The following is a 15,398-nucleotide window of genomic DNA, read 5'->3' as shown; positions in this document are numbered from 1 at the left end:
CACTGATATGGTTGTTTCCTTCCTCCTGAGTGCAACAAAGAGGTTGTGAGTAACTGAGACCCGAGGGTCAGTATGACAAGGACAGAGAACCCGTATCACAAAGCAGGGACAGGAAGGAATTTCCATGGCAACTTCCCAAATTGCTGTAGAGATTATGTTGCTATAATTTGCTGCTGATCAAATGTGGCTTTGAATTTACAAAGCATTTTGACTTGGGAAAATAAAAGCTCAAATGCTGAACAGGTCCAGGTCAGGGCTGGGGGGATGTTCCTAAACATGTACAAACACAGGCATTCGCTGCTTCCACAAGATTTAGAAAATGTATTTATTTTTAAGCCAGGATTTTATGTGGCCCTTAAAAGCTGAAAGTGCATCCTCTAACAGCCAGGCCTCAAGCTAGGCTCTGCTCATTTGCTTCAGACTTTTTGGTGACAGTAAAAATGAAGCTCTATAGCATGTAACATCTGAACAAAAGGAACCAAAGTGAGTGATGTAACTTGAAGTGACATATATATTCTAGTTAGCTAGAATGCAGTGCATGTAGGTTTTGTCCTTCTAGAATATCTTTTTACCTCTCATCCCAGTTAACTTGCTCCAGACTCAAAGAGGACGGTGGTGGTGTAAGTTACATGTTAATAAGCCTCTCTCCCTCTTCCCTTCTCTGTTCTTCTTTAGCAAACCGTACATTATGGCAAATTTCCCAACGTTAACATTGTGCGGTGGTTTGCATCACGCTTATGTCACATCTGACTTGGACCCTTTAGAAATGGAAATGAGGGTTGTTGCAGGCAGCTGGTCTAAAAAGCATTCTGAGGTTTTCATTTTCTTACCATCTTTTTTCATACATCAAATGCTTGTTTAGAGGCCAGTTATTCCTAATTTGTTTCATATTTGATGACTATTTCTATATCCTTTGTAAGCATTTTACAACAGACCTCACTGGCTTATAATCACTGACAGATGACTGTAATATAATACAATAAATTTGGACAAACTTCAGTTTCTTTTGTTTTGCAACTTTTCCATTTCTAACTTCAGCATCTTGCTGTAGTTAAAAACAAGCTCTGTTACTTGATTTTAAGTGAATTGTTTATGGCTTCCCCCCCAGTAATTATGGCTTGATTTTATTCCCAATAATTAATCACAAGAGCTTATTTTCTGTGTAATTAGTCTCCAAATTTTTTGCTGGATAAATCAAGCTTTGAATAGGTGACCTTCTAATGCATTGCTGGGCTGACCTTGCCTAGGGTTAAGCATAGGCATAAAAATATGTATGTTGGTTTTAGTGTGGCTCATTGTTTCAGGGAAATTTGCTTTTGAAGGCTTCTGACTATTTTTAAATCTTTCTGGTTATGGATAGGGTTTGTTTTCTAAAGACAAACATATGTGTTAAGTGACCACAGCGACAGATGCCGTTCTTGCACACCCAGGTAACAGAATTTTCCCAATGGTTTTTATATATGTGACTCAACACAGACTATGTTTCCTGCAGCTGTTAGCGCTCACAATCTATGATACATTGCCTTTTTACAAAAGGATGGGCTACGTTAAAGCCAAAATGAAGTCGCCTATATTTTGAGTGAGTGTACACTAGACACGTTTTCTAAAAACCTCTGGATAATATGTGCCGATTGGCCTACGGGGAGGTTTGCCGTGTAGCTGTACGAGTTCCATAGGGAACTAATAGAAAAATAAACAAGAAGAGAGAAAGCAGTTGAAGCCAATAAATACTCGCTGTGACATGAATTACCTTCGAGGCTTTTGGCTTGGTCTCCCGTTAAACTTACGGGGTTGTTTTTGACCAGAATTGTTAGAGCCAGGAAATGAAGAAAAGCGAAAGGACTTGAAAGCCATCACTTAACCGCAAGTTATTTGGCTCAGTACAGGAATAACACTTGACATGTAAGGGACCGCAATGTCTGTGTCAGTCAAGAAGGTCTAGTAAGCCCTTCTAGCCAAAAACCTGCAAATTGGTTGATGCTATCTCTTTCCATTATTTTGTATATTTTTTGTATTGCTTTTAAAATGCATGCCAACATCCTGTAAAAGTGAAACAGTCACGAGTAAGCTTCAGAGTTCTCTTTTAACCGCTCCTGTGCTGTTGACCAACTTTTCTGGTGGACTATATATCAGGACTTCTGGTCTTGTTGCTTGGAGGCTCCTCCAGTTCAGAAGCGATGGCTGATGGTGTAAATCCCCTTTAATCTCCCATTCTTCTCTCTTTCCCTAAGGTGTTTGAAGCCACGTGGATTTCTTTGAATCTACTGTAGCTTTAGTGTATCAAATCAATACCTTCTACAGTGTCAAACATTTAAGTGCAGAAAAAAACTTTGTGAACCCAGTGAAACAGAGAAGCACAGAAATTCTCAAGCACATGAGCATTTACAGGATCCTCTTTTATTGTACTTCCCCAAATACTAACAGTGGTTGCAGTATAAATGTGCTAGCATCAATTCTAGTAATACAAAGCACACGCAGTTTGGGTCCTCTTTCTTTAATGGTGGTATCGTATGTACTTGGGGAATTCAGCATGAAACTGGGTGTCACTGGGCTGCATCTTCAACCATTTCAAGTGACTAATGCAACACGCTACGCTGATTCTTCGGGGTTTTCTTGAGGGTGTATTTTATAATAGGACCACATTTGAAGTCATCTACCTTGGGGAATAGTCACAAAGCTAAGATTTACCGCATTTACAGCTATTTTTAGTTTCTTAACCTTTATCAAGTGTACAAGACTGATGCCGCGTGTGCTGCAGTGCCAGCATCTCTGGAGTCTGGCAGAAAAGCTGCTGTTCAGCATGTCAGTATGAAAGGTTTGGAGGGTCTTTCTTGGGATGGACTTCGCTTGGGGGTTGCTGGGCTTGAGAAATGAGATGCGCTTACAGCAGATGGCTAAATTGAAGAAATAAATAATGGAATCAGAAATGATGTTTTGCTAGAAAATCGGAATCAGTATGAAATGACCTAAACCCAAGAAAAGTGCAAGGCCATATATTATAGCAAGGGGGACTAAATCATTGCAGATGATTATCACTGTTATTCTAACATTAAAAGGAGACACGGAACATTTTGCTAACCTATTTGGATAATTTTCTTTTGATTATGGAACAGGTACAGAACAGAGAAATCTTAGTTTATAGACTGGCCCCAGCAAACAAATCCCTTACATGCCCAGTGAGATATAATCATACAGAGCCCAGAATAAACACAAGCAATAAATAATACCTATTAATAAACTGAAATCACAATTCTGCCTTGTAAAACTGTAACAAATGGATCTTGGACACATGCTCGGGCCTGTTTAAAAATAAACAGAAATTAAAGCAGCCATTTAAAGATGAAATGCTGATAGGTATACAAACCTACTTGAGTATTTTGTACCACTGACGGCTGTCACAGAGGAACTCAGCTGAAAGGTTGGGCAGAGCTGTGCTGTTTGGTTAGAGTCTTTTCTTCCTTTGTACAGCTCTTACAGCTGTACTGACTCTCCAGAGATGTTTGGACAGTGCTCCAGATCTCCAAAAGATGGGGTCTAAAATGAAGCCTCTAAAGCACTGTTTATATTAAATTCCTCCCGGCAGATCCAGGTGGACGCTAAGTCATGACCCCTCACACCCCCCCCTCAAACTATTTTAATTTGTTTGAGGTTAACATTTACTCATAGCTGATAGCAATAAAAATCCCCTTGAAATACTGCCTTTTTTGGACACTGGTTTTATAAAGATTTAATGTATGTCACGGTTAAATAACCATTGCAACAGAACAATAATTTTTTAAGTGTTTAGTTGCACAATGTTTAAACAAGGCATTAAATATTTGCACAATAAGGGAATGACGGCTCGGTGTTTTAAGGTGGGGACAAATGAGTGAATTCTTATGCTAAATTCCACAACATTGTATCACAAACCGTCTTTCTTGCAAGGTGACGTGTTTGAAAAGATCCAGCAGAAGTAACAATTGAGAGGAAACACATTTTCCATGTCTTGCTCACTATATCCTCCCATTTGTCCTCTCCTTTGTGACGGCTTTTCTCTCTGTCCTTTGCAGCGACCGTTTCCAGGTGTCTGCTCTCCCCAGGAGCCGTGGATGCTGAGGTGTAAGGTCCCTGGCTCGTATAATCGAAAACCAAAATGGGCAAAACACTGGTAGAAGCACAGCCGGGGACAATCCTACACTGTCACTCCTGAACAGACCGTTCTGGGCAGACAGACCTAAAAGGTGATCCTAATTTTTTTTTCCGCCTGTAATTTCTGACATCTCTCAGACAAAAGATGAAACACACACACAAAATATTCCTCATTGAAGGGTTCCCTTGATTAGCTAGGGATGTTATCGAGGCTGGAAAATAGGTAGAATTTATTGTTGATTCTCTGGTAAGAAGTTCTGTTGCAGGGAGACATTTCAGAGATTAATTGATTTATGTGTGGCATTTTATCTTCACATACTGAATTTTGTACTTACTTTTTTTTAAGAGTTGCTCAAAGTTAAATACTGTAATCTGTATTTATGTTAGTAGATATATTACCCAGCTTTCAGCTCACACCTATAAAGTGGTGTGATGACAATTTCCAGGTCACTAATTTTACTCGTCTGTAGGGTTTCCTATAACACCAGATGATACAATCCTGAAGCAGATTGACCACCTTGATAGCAGTAGAGGCAGGTTACTCTTCAGGACCTTCTAAAACCATCTCATGGAACAAATCAAAATCCATATGATGATTTTTTTTCATTGCAAGGTTCATATTTGAATATTGTAGATACTACTTGTGTGACAAAAAATAAACTGGAACTATATTTTTACTCTGAGCATTAGATGAATATGGAATAAAATCATTAGAGCAATTGTTTCCAGTTCTTTAAGTAATTCATATATATATATTCTCTCCTTTACATACTAATGAATGGTTTCATTAGCACGTCTCTCATTGGTCAACGACAGTTTTCTTATCATTGCTCCATCTCATGATAATCTCATTTTCTCGGTTCTGATTAGGAATAATTCCTTCTTTGTGCTTTTCTGCATCACCGTATGTTCCCAGAACTTGTGAGAAAATGATTGTTTTTCTTGATTAGTCATACTGTTTTGACAAATACGTACTTCTTTCCTCAGGTGTACGTATAAGAACTATTGTGTTTATTTCTCTGCATTACGTAGTTGGGCTTAATCAGCAGGATGATGGTGGAGTCAAAATGAAAATCTCTCTGTTCAGTTTAAGGATTAAAGAAAATTCGGAGAAACAACATTGCTTACAAAGCGCAGACTTCAGCGTGGCCAGTGTGGTACTTTTCATGGGCATTATAGTCACTGAAACACTGTTTATACTGAAAAAAATCCAAGTGACAACCAAAAGCTATGATCTCAGCGGTGGCTTTGATCCCGTAATAAGACTGCCTAAAAAGACTTTCAGCCGTTTAAAGCTCAAGGAAAAAACAGTTTGTGAAGAACAGTAGAGGAGCACTAAACAGTAATTTTCAGTGACATTAATTCCAGTTGGAGAGACTACAAGGAGAAAGTTCTTCAACTTTCATTGCCGCTGAATTTAAGTGAGTTTGTGTAATCTGGCAAACCTCCACTGCCATGAGCTGAACGCTGCAGAACTGCATCACGCTACAACAGGGAGTGAGCTGACCGCTTGCGTGGTCACCTCTCACTACATGCCGTTGTAAAAACAGGTTTTATGCTTTTGGTCAAAAATGCTGAAATAAGCATTGATGTTTAGCATTTTTCCTTTATATTATGAGTTTCTATGAGAAATAGAGCAAATGAAAATGGGAAATGTTTAATGTCATGTATAGTCAAAACGGTAGTTCTGGTCTGGGAAAATAAGCCTTTGGTATATTGAAATGTTCAATATATTTTATCAGATTTTTTTTTTAAATCTACACCCTGGTCTCTAATTTTACACATCAGCAGATTGGTAGGTCAAGGCCTAAGAATTTTATGGATTTTTACTGATATTTTACTGATGGGGAATGTGATATTAAATCCGTTTCCCTGGAAATGATTGGCATATTAGTATAGATCAGGAGATGTTTATGCCCAGCTCCAGCACAAACCACAGACCTGTTTTTTGGGGATTTTTTTTTTGCATACCTACATCTAGACATAATGGCATTGAGCAGTCATCGGGTTTCTCCTGCAATTTGTAGAACACACTATTTTTCACCTGGTGACCAGCCTTTCTAGCACTGTCTTTGTTATCGCCAGCAAAATGCATTAACTCATTATCTAAGCTTCTTCTGACAGGGAATACAATGTGATCTGGGAAATTACTCTGCTGTTTGTTTCACTAAATCAAACTGAAATGTCAGGGATTTGGGTTTGATACCCTTCCAAGTCTTTAAGAAAATGCAATTTATGGCAGAAACCAGAGTAATATTTTATATTTTACAGATGCAAATTTGACATTTTCTGTTGGAAGATCTCTGGTTCTCCTGCTGACACTAATACACTCACAATGAAAGCCTGGGATAGGGCAAGTTCTGATCAGAAGTTGTACGCGATGCATCAAACAAAACTCTATGCCATTTTCCTCTTATGGGGGAGTTGCTTTTTCATGTCAGAGTGTCTGTACTGAATCAATGTTAGCACAAGATGTGGGGCTTGGGTTCCAATGTAAAACTATGTTCAGGGTGGGTTTGCTGATTTATTTTTTTTTAAAGAAACGCATTCAGAATTGTGGAATTTTATTCTTCCTGATATTGTTCTTATTAGGTGCCATTATAATGTGCTGAAGTATTTGTATCGACATCTCAGATGAAACAATTTGCTGCCCGTTTAAGAGCCTGATGCTATAATCTTCTATGAGGTAGGTCTGAGCTTCAGATCTAGAATATGTTCACAAACAAAACATATTGCCACATGTATATGAAACAAATATATATATATAGACAGAGGTGTAACACACATCGTTGAAGTATTGCTGTGAATATTGTGTTTAAGATTTCCTTCCCGAATCCCTGTTCGCATCCATCCCTTCCTTTTGAAAGAATTTTTACTTGAGGGTGGTATTCCATTCTTGGTCTTGTCCAGATAAATCTAGAAGATTTAAGGGAAATTATTGTGTAAAAGAAAAAGGGGAAGAACTTTTACTTTTTTTCTGTGTCAGACAGGACGATTATTGCAGTTTTCCATGCAGATAGCTCAAACCTATATTGACATTTTCTTTTGACTTTTTTAAAATAGTCCTGGCTGACCTTGCTTCCAAAGGTGAATGTGAAAAACACCAGCAGGGGAGCGAACACTGAGCATATTTAAAGCACAGTAATGGGAAATGCTGATGACCTCTCATTGCCACTGAGTCCTTGTCCTTTCCCTGGCAATACCTATGGCTTGTCCCCACCACTGTGCTACTGGCCCCTGGTTCCATGAGCCTCTTCAATAAGGTAACTTGTGATCAATATTAAAAGCATATATGTTCTAGTGGTAACATTTTAAGGGTACAATGAAATCTCATCACAACAGGACTAAGATAAACTTTTTCAATGCATGCATAAGTTGCTGCTTATGACAGAGAGATGCTAATTTTTAACAGCAGATTTCTCTCAGTAGCGTCTTCCAGTTTAATGTCTAATGAATGCTTGGTTAAGTACTATTAATGCTCACTTTGCATAAAAACATTGCCGATTGTATACTTCTTGGATTTTTCCTCTTCCCATTTTTGGGAAACAGGAGATTAGATTCCAGAAGTCTGCTGCATATGACGATATGACGATATATATGGTGATTATGACGATAAGGTCACGTGCTTATGGGTAAGGATGAGGGGGAAGGCCAACAAGGCAGATATCCTGCTGGGTGTCTGTTACAGGCCACCCAACCAGGATGAAGAGGCAGACGAAGCATTCTATAAACAGCTGGCAGGAGTCTCACAATCGCTAGCCCTTGTTCCTGTGGGGGACTTCAATTTACCGGACGTCTGCTGGAAATACAACGCAGCAGAGAGGAAACAGTCTAGGAGGTTCCTGGAATGTGTGGAAGAGAACTTCCTGACACAGCTGGTAAGTGAGCCTACCAAGGGAGGTGCCTCGCTTGACCTGCTGTTTACAGAGAAGGACTGGTGGGAGATGTGGTGGTTGGAGGCCGTCTTGGGCTTAGCGACCATGTTATGATAGAGTTCTCCATTCGGGGTAAAGTAAGGAGGGGGATGAGCAAAACCACTACCATGGACTTTTGGAGGGCAGACTTTGGCCTGTTCAGGACACTGGTTGAGAGAGTCCCTTGGGAGGCAGTCCTGAAGGGCAAAGGAGTCCAGGAAGGCTGGACATTCTTTAAGGAGGAAGTCTTAAAGGCGCAGGAGCAGGCTGTCCCCATGTGCCGTAAGACGAACCGGTGGGGAAGGCGACCAGCCTGGCTCAACAGGGAGCTTTTGCTGGAACTCAGGAAAGAAAGGAGAGTTTACCACTTTTGGAAGAAGGGGCAGGCAACTCAAGAAGAGTACAGGGATCTTGTCAAGACAAGCAGAGAGAAAATTAGAAAGGCAAAAGCCCAGCTAGAACTCAATCTGGCCACTGTTGTAAGAGATAATAAAAAATGTTTTTACAAATACATTAACAACAAAAAGAGAGCCAAGGAGAATCTCCCTCCTTTATTGGATGCCGAGGGGAACATTGCCACCAAGGATGAGGAAAAGGCTGAGGGACTTAATGCCTTCTTTGCCTCAGTCTTTAACAGTCAGACCAGTTATCCCCAGGGAATTCAGTCCCCTGAGCTGGAAGACAGGGACAGAGAGCAGAATAAACTCCCCATAATCAAGGAGGAAGCAGTTAACGACCTGCTACACCACCTGGACCCTCACAAGTCTATGGGGCCCCATAGGATCCACCCGAGAGTACCGAGGGAGCTGGCGGAGGAGCTTGCCAAGCCACTCTCCATCATTTATCAGCAGTCCTGGTTAACAGGGAAGGTCCCAGATGACTGGAGGTTTGCCAATGTGACACCCATCTGCAAGAAGGGCCAGAAGGAGGATCCGGGGAACTACAGGCCTGTCAGCCTGACCTCGGTGCCAGGGAAAATTATGGGGCGGTTCACCTTGAGTGCACTCAACAGGCGTGTGCAGGCCAACCAGGGGATCCGGCCCAGCCAGCATGGGTTCATGAAAGGCAGGTCCTGTTTGACCAACCTGATCTCCTTCTACGACCAGGTGACCTGCCTAGTGGATGAGGGAAAGGCTGTGGATGTTGTCTACCTAGACTTTAGTAAAGCCTTTGACACCGTCTCCCACAGCATTCTCCTAGAGAAGCTGGCAGCTCATGGCTTGGACGGGTGTACTCTTCACTGGGTAAAAAACTGGCTGGATGGCCGGGCCCAGAGAGTTGTAGTGAACGGAGTTAAATCCAGCTGGTGGCCAGTCACAAGTGGTGTTCCCCAGGGCTCAGTTTTGGGGCCAGTCCTGTTTAATATCTTTATCAATGATCTGGACGAAGGGATCGAGTGCACCCTCAGTCAGTTTGCAGATGACACCAAGTTGTGTGGGAATGTTGATCTGCTGGAGGGCAGGAAGGCTCTGCAGAGGGACCTGGACAGGCTGGATCGATGGGCCAAGGTCAATTGTATGGGGTTCAACAAGGCCAAGTGCCGCCTCCTGCACTTGGGTCACAACAACCCCAGGCAACGCTACAGGCTTGAGGAGGAGTGGCTGGAAAGTGCCTGGTGGAAAAGGACCTGGGTGTGTTGGTCGACAGCCAGCTGAATATGAGCCAGCAGTGTGCCCAGGTGGCCAAGAAAGCCAACAGCATCCTGGCTTGTATCAGGAATAGTGTGGCCAGCAGGACCAGGGCAGTGACCGTGCCCCTGCACTGGGCACTGGTGAGGCCGCACCTCGAATGCTGTGTTCAGTGTTGGGCCCCTCACCACAAGAGAGACATGGAGGGGCTGGAGCGTGTCCAGAGAAGGGCACCGGAGCTGGGGAAGGGTCTGGAGCACAAGGCTGATGGGGAGCGGCTGAGGGACCTGGGGTTGTTCAGCCTGGAGAAAAGGAGGCTGAGGGGAGACCTCCTCGCTCTCTACAGCTGCCTGACAGGAGGGTGTAGAGAGGTGGGGTCGGTCTCTTCTCCCAGGTAACAAGCGATAGGATGAGAGGACATGGCCTCAGGTTGCGCCAGGGGAGGTTTAGACTGGATATTAGGAAAAATTTCTTCACAGAAAGGGTGGCCAAGCACTGGAACAGGCTGCCCAGAGAGGTGGTGGAGTCACCATCCCTGGAGGAGTTCAAAACACGTGTAGACATGGCACTTCGGGACATGGTTTAGTAGGCATGGAGGTGTTGGGTTGACGGTTGGACTAGATGAGCCTAGAGGTCTTTTCCAACCTTACTGATTCTATGATTCTATATATTGGCTTCTATACAATAATAAATCAATTTTGATTTTAATAACCAGACTTTTGTACTGACCTGAGTTAAAGTGTTTTCCAAAATAACTTGATGTAGCACAGCCATGATTTAAATTGAGAAGCTGAATACAAGTTTCTTTATTGCTCTCCTTTCTGTATATTCTGCTATGCCATATTCTAGAGGGTTTCTTTAGAAGTTAAACATGTATTTTTAACTGTTATAACTTTGCCATAATGCACAAACTGCAGACAGAGATGAAGAAAAATAAAGTACTTGCGTAGTAGCTGAGCATTTTCAGCGGTCAGTGCTTGGCCCTGGGCAGATTGCAATTGCAAATTTGCACAGATAAAGCACAGGCAAGGCAAAATGTGTTAATGGACAGAGAGGAGAAGGCAGGGGATTTTATAAAGCACTTGTGAGAGCCACGTAGTTTTGCCTAGTACTACATCACTGGAGACAGCAAAAGCAGGGAGGATGGTACCTTTAACCCATGTTTCCTCATGGGCATGAATGCAATCCCCATTTTGCACTCTGAATATTTGTCAGAGCAGAAGACTACAGATTTAACCTCGTATTACTCGTGCAGAGCTTTCATTCAGCCTTCTAGTGTAATTATGCGGGTTTGTAGTATTAAATCGGTGACGTGTGACCTTGTTAAAAAGAGAAAGTCTCAGTTGTGCAAGTGCCTGACCGTGAACACTGGCACTGCTTGGGGGTCTGGTTGTAGTGGCAGGGAGAATTCTCAAATCTGCACGTGTTTTACTGTAACTGTGGAATTAGGAATAAAAAGGCCCAAAGAAACACGCTGCATACAAAGGTGGAAGGAAGTGCCTCTAGCTGGTTTTCACAAGGGATGTTACAAAGTAGGCACCCTTACCGACTTCTGGTGAAGACAAATAAAAATATTTTTCTGTTTGCAACCTTGCAATTATAAAGAGAACCAAGATCTACAGGGATAGATTAGTTTTTGCAGACATTATGCAGCAGTTATGATTTAGATATTTATTTTTAATGAATTATTTTTTTCTAGCCTTCTGGTTTCTAACAAGCAGCTTTGCATATCTGTAGTGAATGCAGCATTTTAGAAGGAGCAGATTAAATTTGGTTTAGGCATGAAAACTTGTTTCTTAACAGGACACTTAAAATTGAAGGGGTTTTGATATTAATATTTCTCTTATGAAGGCAGCCTATTGATCCAAAGAGGAAATGCCTGACAATCCCAGTGAAAGAGTCACAAGCACCTGCTCTTAACTCAAACAGATTTTTGGCAGGAATTATCTAACTGCTCATTATAAGTGTGGTAGAAAATATTTTCTTACACAAATAATGAAGGTACCTGAAAAGAGAAGACTGGATCAGGACATGCCATCACTGAAATGAAAGAAAGTTTTAAAGGAGCTAGAGAAGGTAACGGAAATTTGCTGTTATATTAAGAAAATATGAGATGGTAGAAGATCAGCACCAAAAATCACAGACAGTGGGATGGGAATGGACCTGGGGAAGTCACGTAGCCCATCTCTCACTGATTGACCCTCCTGAGAACAAAGTTTATTGTTTATCACAGGAAAAGCCATGGCTTTGTCCAGGTGAAAGTTTAGAAACCTTAACTCATGATACAGCACCTGATGTTGGCCCACAATTTGTGTGACTCTGGGGTGGGCTGCATATGTGTGTTTGTGCGTGTTTGTAGACATATATATATGTGTGTGTATTGGATACTACGGATATTAATTGTCAAGTCTGTAGGTAGCTATATCTGTTTATATTCTTTGTTAGACACTGTACAATTACACCTGCCAGTACAATTCCTCTCTGTGTTGTTCATGAGGTTTGTGCTGTGAGGATTTAGTGTGACAATGTCCTTTTCGAAAAGCTCACTTTCAGTCATGGGGTCATCAGAGAGCTTGAGAAGGGAACAAAATTTTAGATACAAAAGCAAAGGTACAATCTAACCTATTGAGTTATTTATAATCCATCTTGAATATTAGCATATAATACTTTCCACTAGTTCTGTGAAGTGTTAGGAAGATGATTTTTTTTCCCTTCAGTTATTTTTGCTGTGTTTCCATCTGCCAGCAAAGTAGAGAGGGAGCATGGGTTTAGGCCAGTCTTGTTCAGGACAGTCTTGCTGACACTTTAAGCAGTTCAAGTTTCCCTGATCAATCTGTCTAATTAATAAAAACATAGAATTGAAAAAGATGTAGGATAATTTTCCATTTTTCTGAAGTAGGCTGCGGTAGTCTTTTCTCCGACTAAACCAAAGACAACCTGTTTATGAAGCCAGTGTGTGTCCAGGGCCTGAAGCAGCTTTGCAGTTGTTGATCAGAAAAGGAATTGCAGACATTAACTCCTCGGTTTTGCCCCTGTTTTTTCTTGCTTATCCCTTAGCTGAGAGGCGATGAGAACAACCAGCAGCCCCTCAGGTGGGAGTGCAGGAGCATCTGACAAGCCCTAGGAGTGAGTTGCTCTTTGGGAGCTGGACTTTTGCTGAACCGTTGTTGGGCTCTACGGCTTATCCTAAGACAACAGCATCAACAGTAAATTGTCACTTCGGGGCCAACGTTTAGTGCTAACTCAGAGAAACTGCAGGATTGCTGTGGCAGGTAAGCATACAAAATAAATCTTGAAGGAGGAGCGTATCTTAGTTTAACAATGCCTGGTTGCTAAATCTATTTGCTGAGTACCCAGTGCACACATAAATGAGAAAAGCATTGCAACAGCACAAATACTTACAGATTCAACACATCGTGATGCGTCAGCAAGACCGTTTACTGCCGGACGCTGTTTCTTTTCTTACAGACCCCCCTGCCCAAACTGTGACTAAGCCAGTTGCTGCGTACACCGAGATCGGGGTGGTACGGTTGTAGGCTGAAACACGGTTGTAGGCTTCAGCAAAGGGTCCCCCTCGGCCCCCAGGAAGCCAATTATGACATTTGGAACCCGTTTATTTTTCTGTTGATTTCCTTGAAGACATGTGTTGTGAGCAGTGATTCATCCACCAGTTCTTCCCAGTCCCGTGGGACCTGTGAAAGGGTTGTTTAAAATGGCTGTGTTTCTTCTCCATTTCCTGGAAGCACTCGCTGTTTGGGGCAGGTTGCTGGGCTACACGCCGCTGCTGGACACCTTCCACAGCCACGCCGGGGCCAGGGCTGGCTATTGAAACGTTATCTCCTGGGCGTAACGTCTGTGACATTAGCTCCCTGAAAATCCCAGAGCTTCACTTTTGTAGGAAAATTACTTTTCCTATGGGGGACACAGGGCGCGAGGCTGTCTGTGGGAAATATTCCCAGGGAATAAAGGCTGGGAATGTGCTGAGAGCTGCATTGCTCTTTCAGGTGTCAGTATAAGGAACTTATAAAAAACTTTGTTCTTGCTTGTTGAGCAGAAAGTGCAGTAAAATGGGAGCCAGCGCTAGGAAAAACTGGACTAGAAGCTGAAATGATGTTGGGACAGCTAGGGATGGAGGCAAGAGGGTCCTTTATGGAAGATCCATGTAAAGAGTTACACTTGAGTGAAAGCTGATGTTGAGGTGTTTTGTTTTGCTCTTATTGACATGCATGATAAAGCAAAGTCTGGAAAGCGTGGAAGCCTCAACCCAGAGGCTGTGTTTTCTGCTAAGCTGTATACTGAAAAAGCCTCTTCACAGACTCCTTCTCGCAGGGTTCTTGTTACGACGAGCGCAGGGTTCTTGCCTTTGCTTTCTCTTTCTGTGGGGCAAAGGGATTTTCAGCAGCGAGTAAGTAATGCTCACTTCACCTGCGTCCAGGCTGTGCACAAGTGCTGTGTGTCGTGCACGTCTTGTCTAAAGCATCGCTGCTGCCCGGGGATCAGTACTCCATCCTGCCTCTCACCCTGGGGATTTCAGATGCCACAGCTCTGCCCAGGCTTATGCGCTTCCTCGTAATTACCAAATTACCAATCTGGTAGTGGTAATAACCACCGACGTAATTTTATTTTGGGCCAATTCTTCACAAGGCATACAGCAGACAGGGATCTCGGGGTGCTGGAAATGTGTTTCACTTTGTCAGTCAAAATATTTTGGCACGTGTAATATTTTTAATAGCCATTAACAGATCTGTTTGAGCATACTAATATAGTGAGAAGAATTTGATCAGTGCTCAGCAAGAAAGGCAGAGCTGGGCATAGTAACAGGCAGCCTTTAAAGGAAGAGAAAATTTGAAAATGTAGATTTTAGGCAAAAATTTATACAAGGATGAGGAATTCTAATTAGTTTGCAGTGTGACTTTGGTACACGTGAACGCACTTTGGAAAATGAGGTTTTTGACTCCTATGTGGTGCAGATTTTGAACACCTGACTATCAAAGCTACATTTTTGCTCAGTGTGAATAGTTGTGACATTTGTTCACTAAATCGAATGAGTTTAAATACTAAAACATCTAAATCTTGTTCAGGCATACAGGTCTAGATCCTCAGTCACACCGAGGTGCCTGTCAGGATCCAGCACTAAATTATTGGAGAAAAATGTAATCTTTAGGAAGTGTATACACGCTACTGTGGGCTGAGGAACAACCAAAGACAATGCCACTTTTAATGAAATTTAACGACATAAAAAATGTCATTGCAAAATTTTCCTATTTTAAAAAAACCCCATATGATCCTTTGTGAGGTTAGCCCTGTGTCTGCGGCTTGGCTGCAAGAGGAGAAGGCAGCGTGGACGCTTTGCGCTTGCTGGTGCCCCCCCTCCTCCACGGCACGCACCAGAGCAGGGTTTAGATGCGAGAGGGCCTCGTTCCGCCCACCTCCCCTCCAATGAATCGACTGACTCTCTAATTCCCTGGAATAATCAGATTTTAAGAAGTTATAAAAGCACGAATCGTTTGTTTCTTCCCTTTTTGTAGTGATATAAACACTCCCGTGCAGCACAGAAAAGCCATCCAGAATAACACAGTCGTTACCAGCGCTTGGAAGGGCTCCGAGGGATGCATTCCCCAAAGAAATTAAGAGTCAGTTCTTGTTCACCAGCGGGTTATATGTAAATTGGATAGCAGGGCATTTAATCGGAGATCTTGGAGCCTAAGTCTGCCCCAAAGCACTTATT

General features: G+C 42.3%; 1 long non-coding RNA gene across 10 annotated transcripts in view; it reads left to right on the top strand.

The window, feature by feature from the left end:
- Positions 1 to 15,398, top strand: part of LOC140654755 (uncharacterized) — an 18,233-nt gene extending 2,835 nt beyond the window's left edge. For 5 of the 10 annotated variants that reach the window (XR_012043510.1, XR_012043517.1, XR_012043516.1 and 2 more), the window contains exons 4-8: positions 4,050 to 4,220; positions 6,721 to 6,814; positions 7,192 to 7,391; positions 7,817 to 8,006; positions 12,728 to 15,398. This is a non-coding gene — a long non-coding RNA (uncharacterized lncRNA). Of the gene's footprint in view, positions 1 to 4,049; positions 4,221 to 5,115; positions 5,550 to 6,720; positions 6,815 to 7,191; positions 7,392 to 7,677; positions 8,007 to 12,727 lie in introns of all 10 variants that reach the window. The other 5 variants (XR_012043513.1, XR_012043518.1, XR_012043511.1 and 2 more) reach the window with 5 other exon arrangements.

This window comes from Ciconia boyciana, chromosome 7 (genome assembly GCF_034638445.1).
Source record: "Ciconia boyciana chromosome 7, ASM3463844v1, whole genome shotgun sequence".
NCBI classification, from domain to species: domain Eukaryota; kingdom Metazoa; phylum Chordata; class Aves; order Ciconiiformes; family Ciconiidae; genus Ciconia; species Ciconia boyciana.
This window is presented reverse-complemented; position numbering and strand designations above follow the sequence as displayed.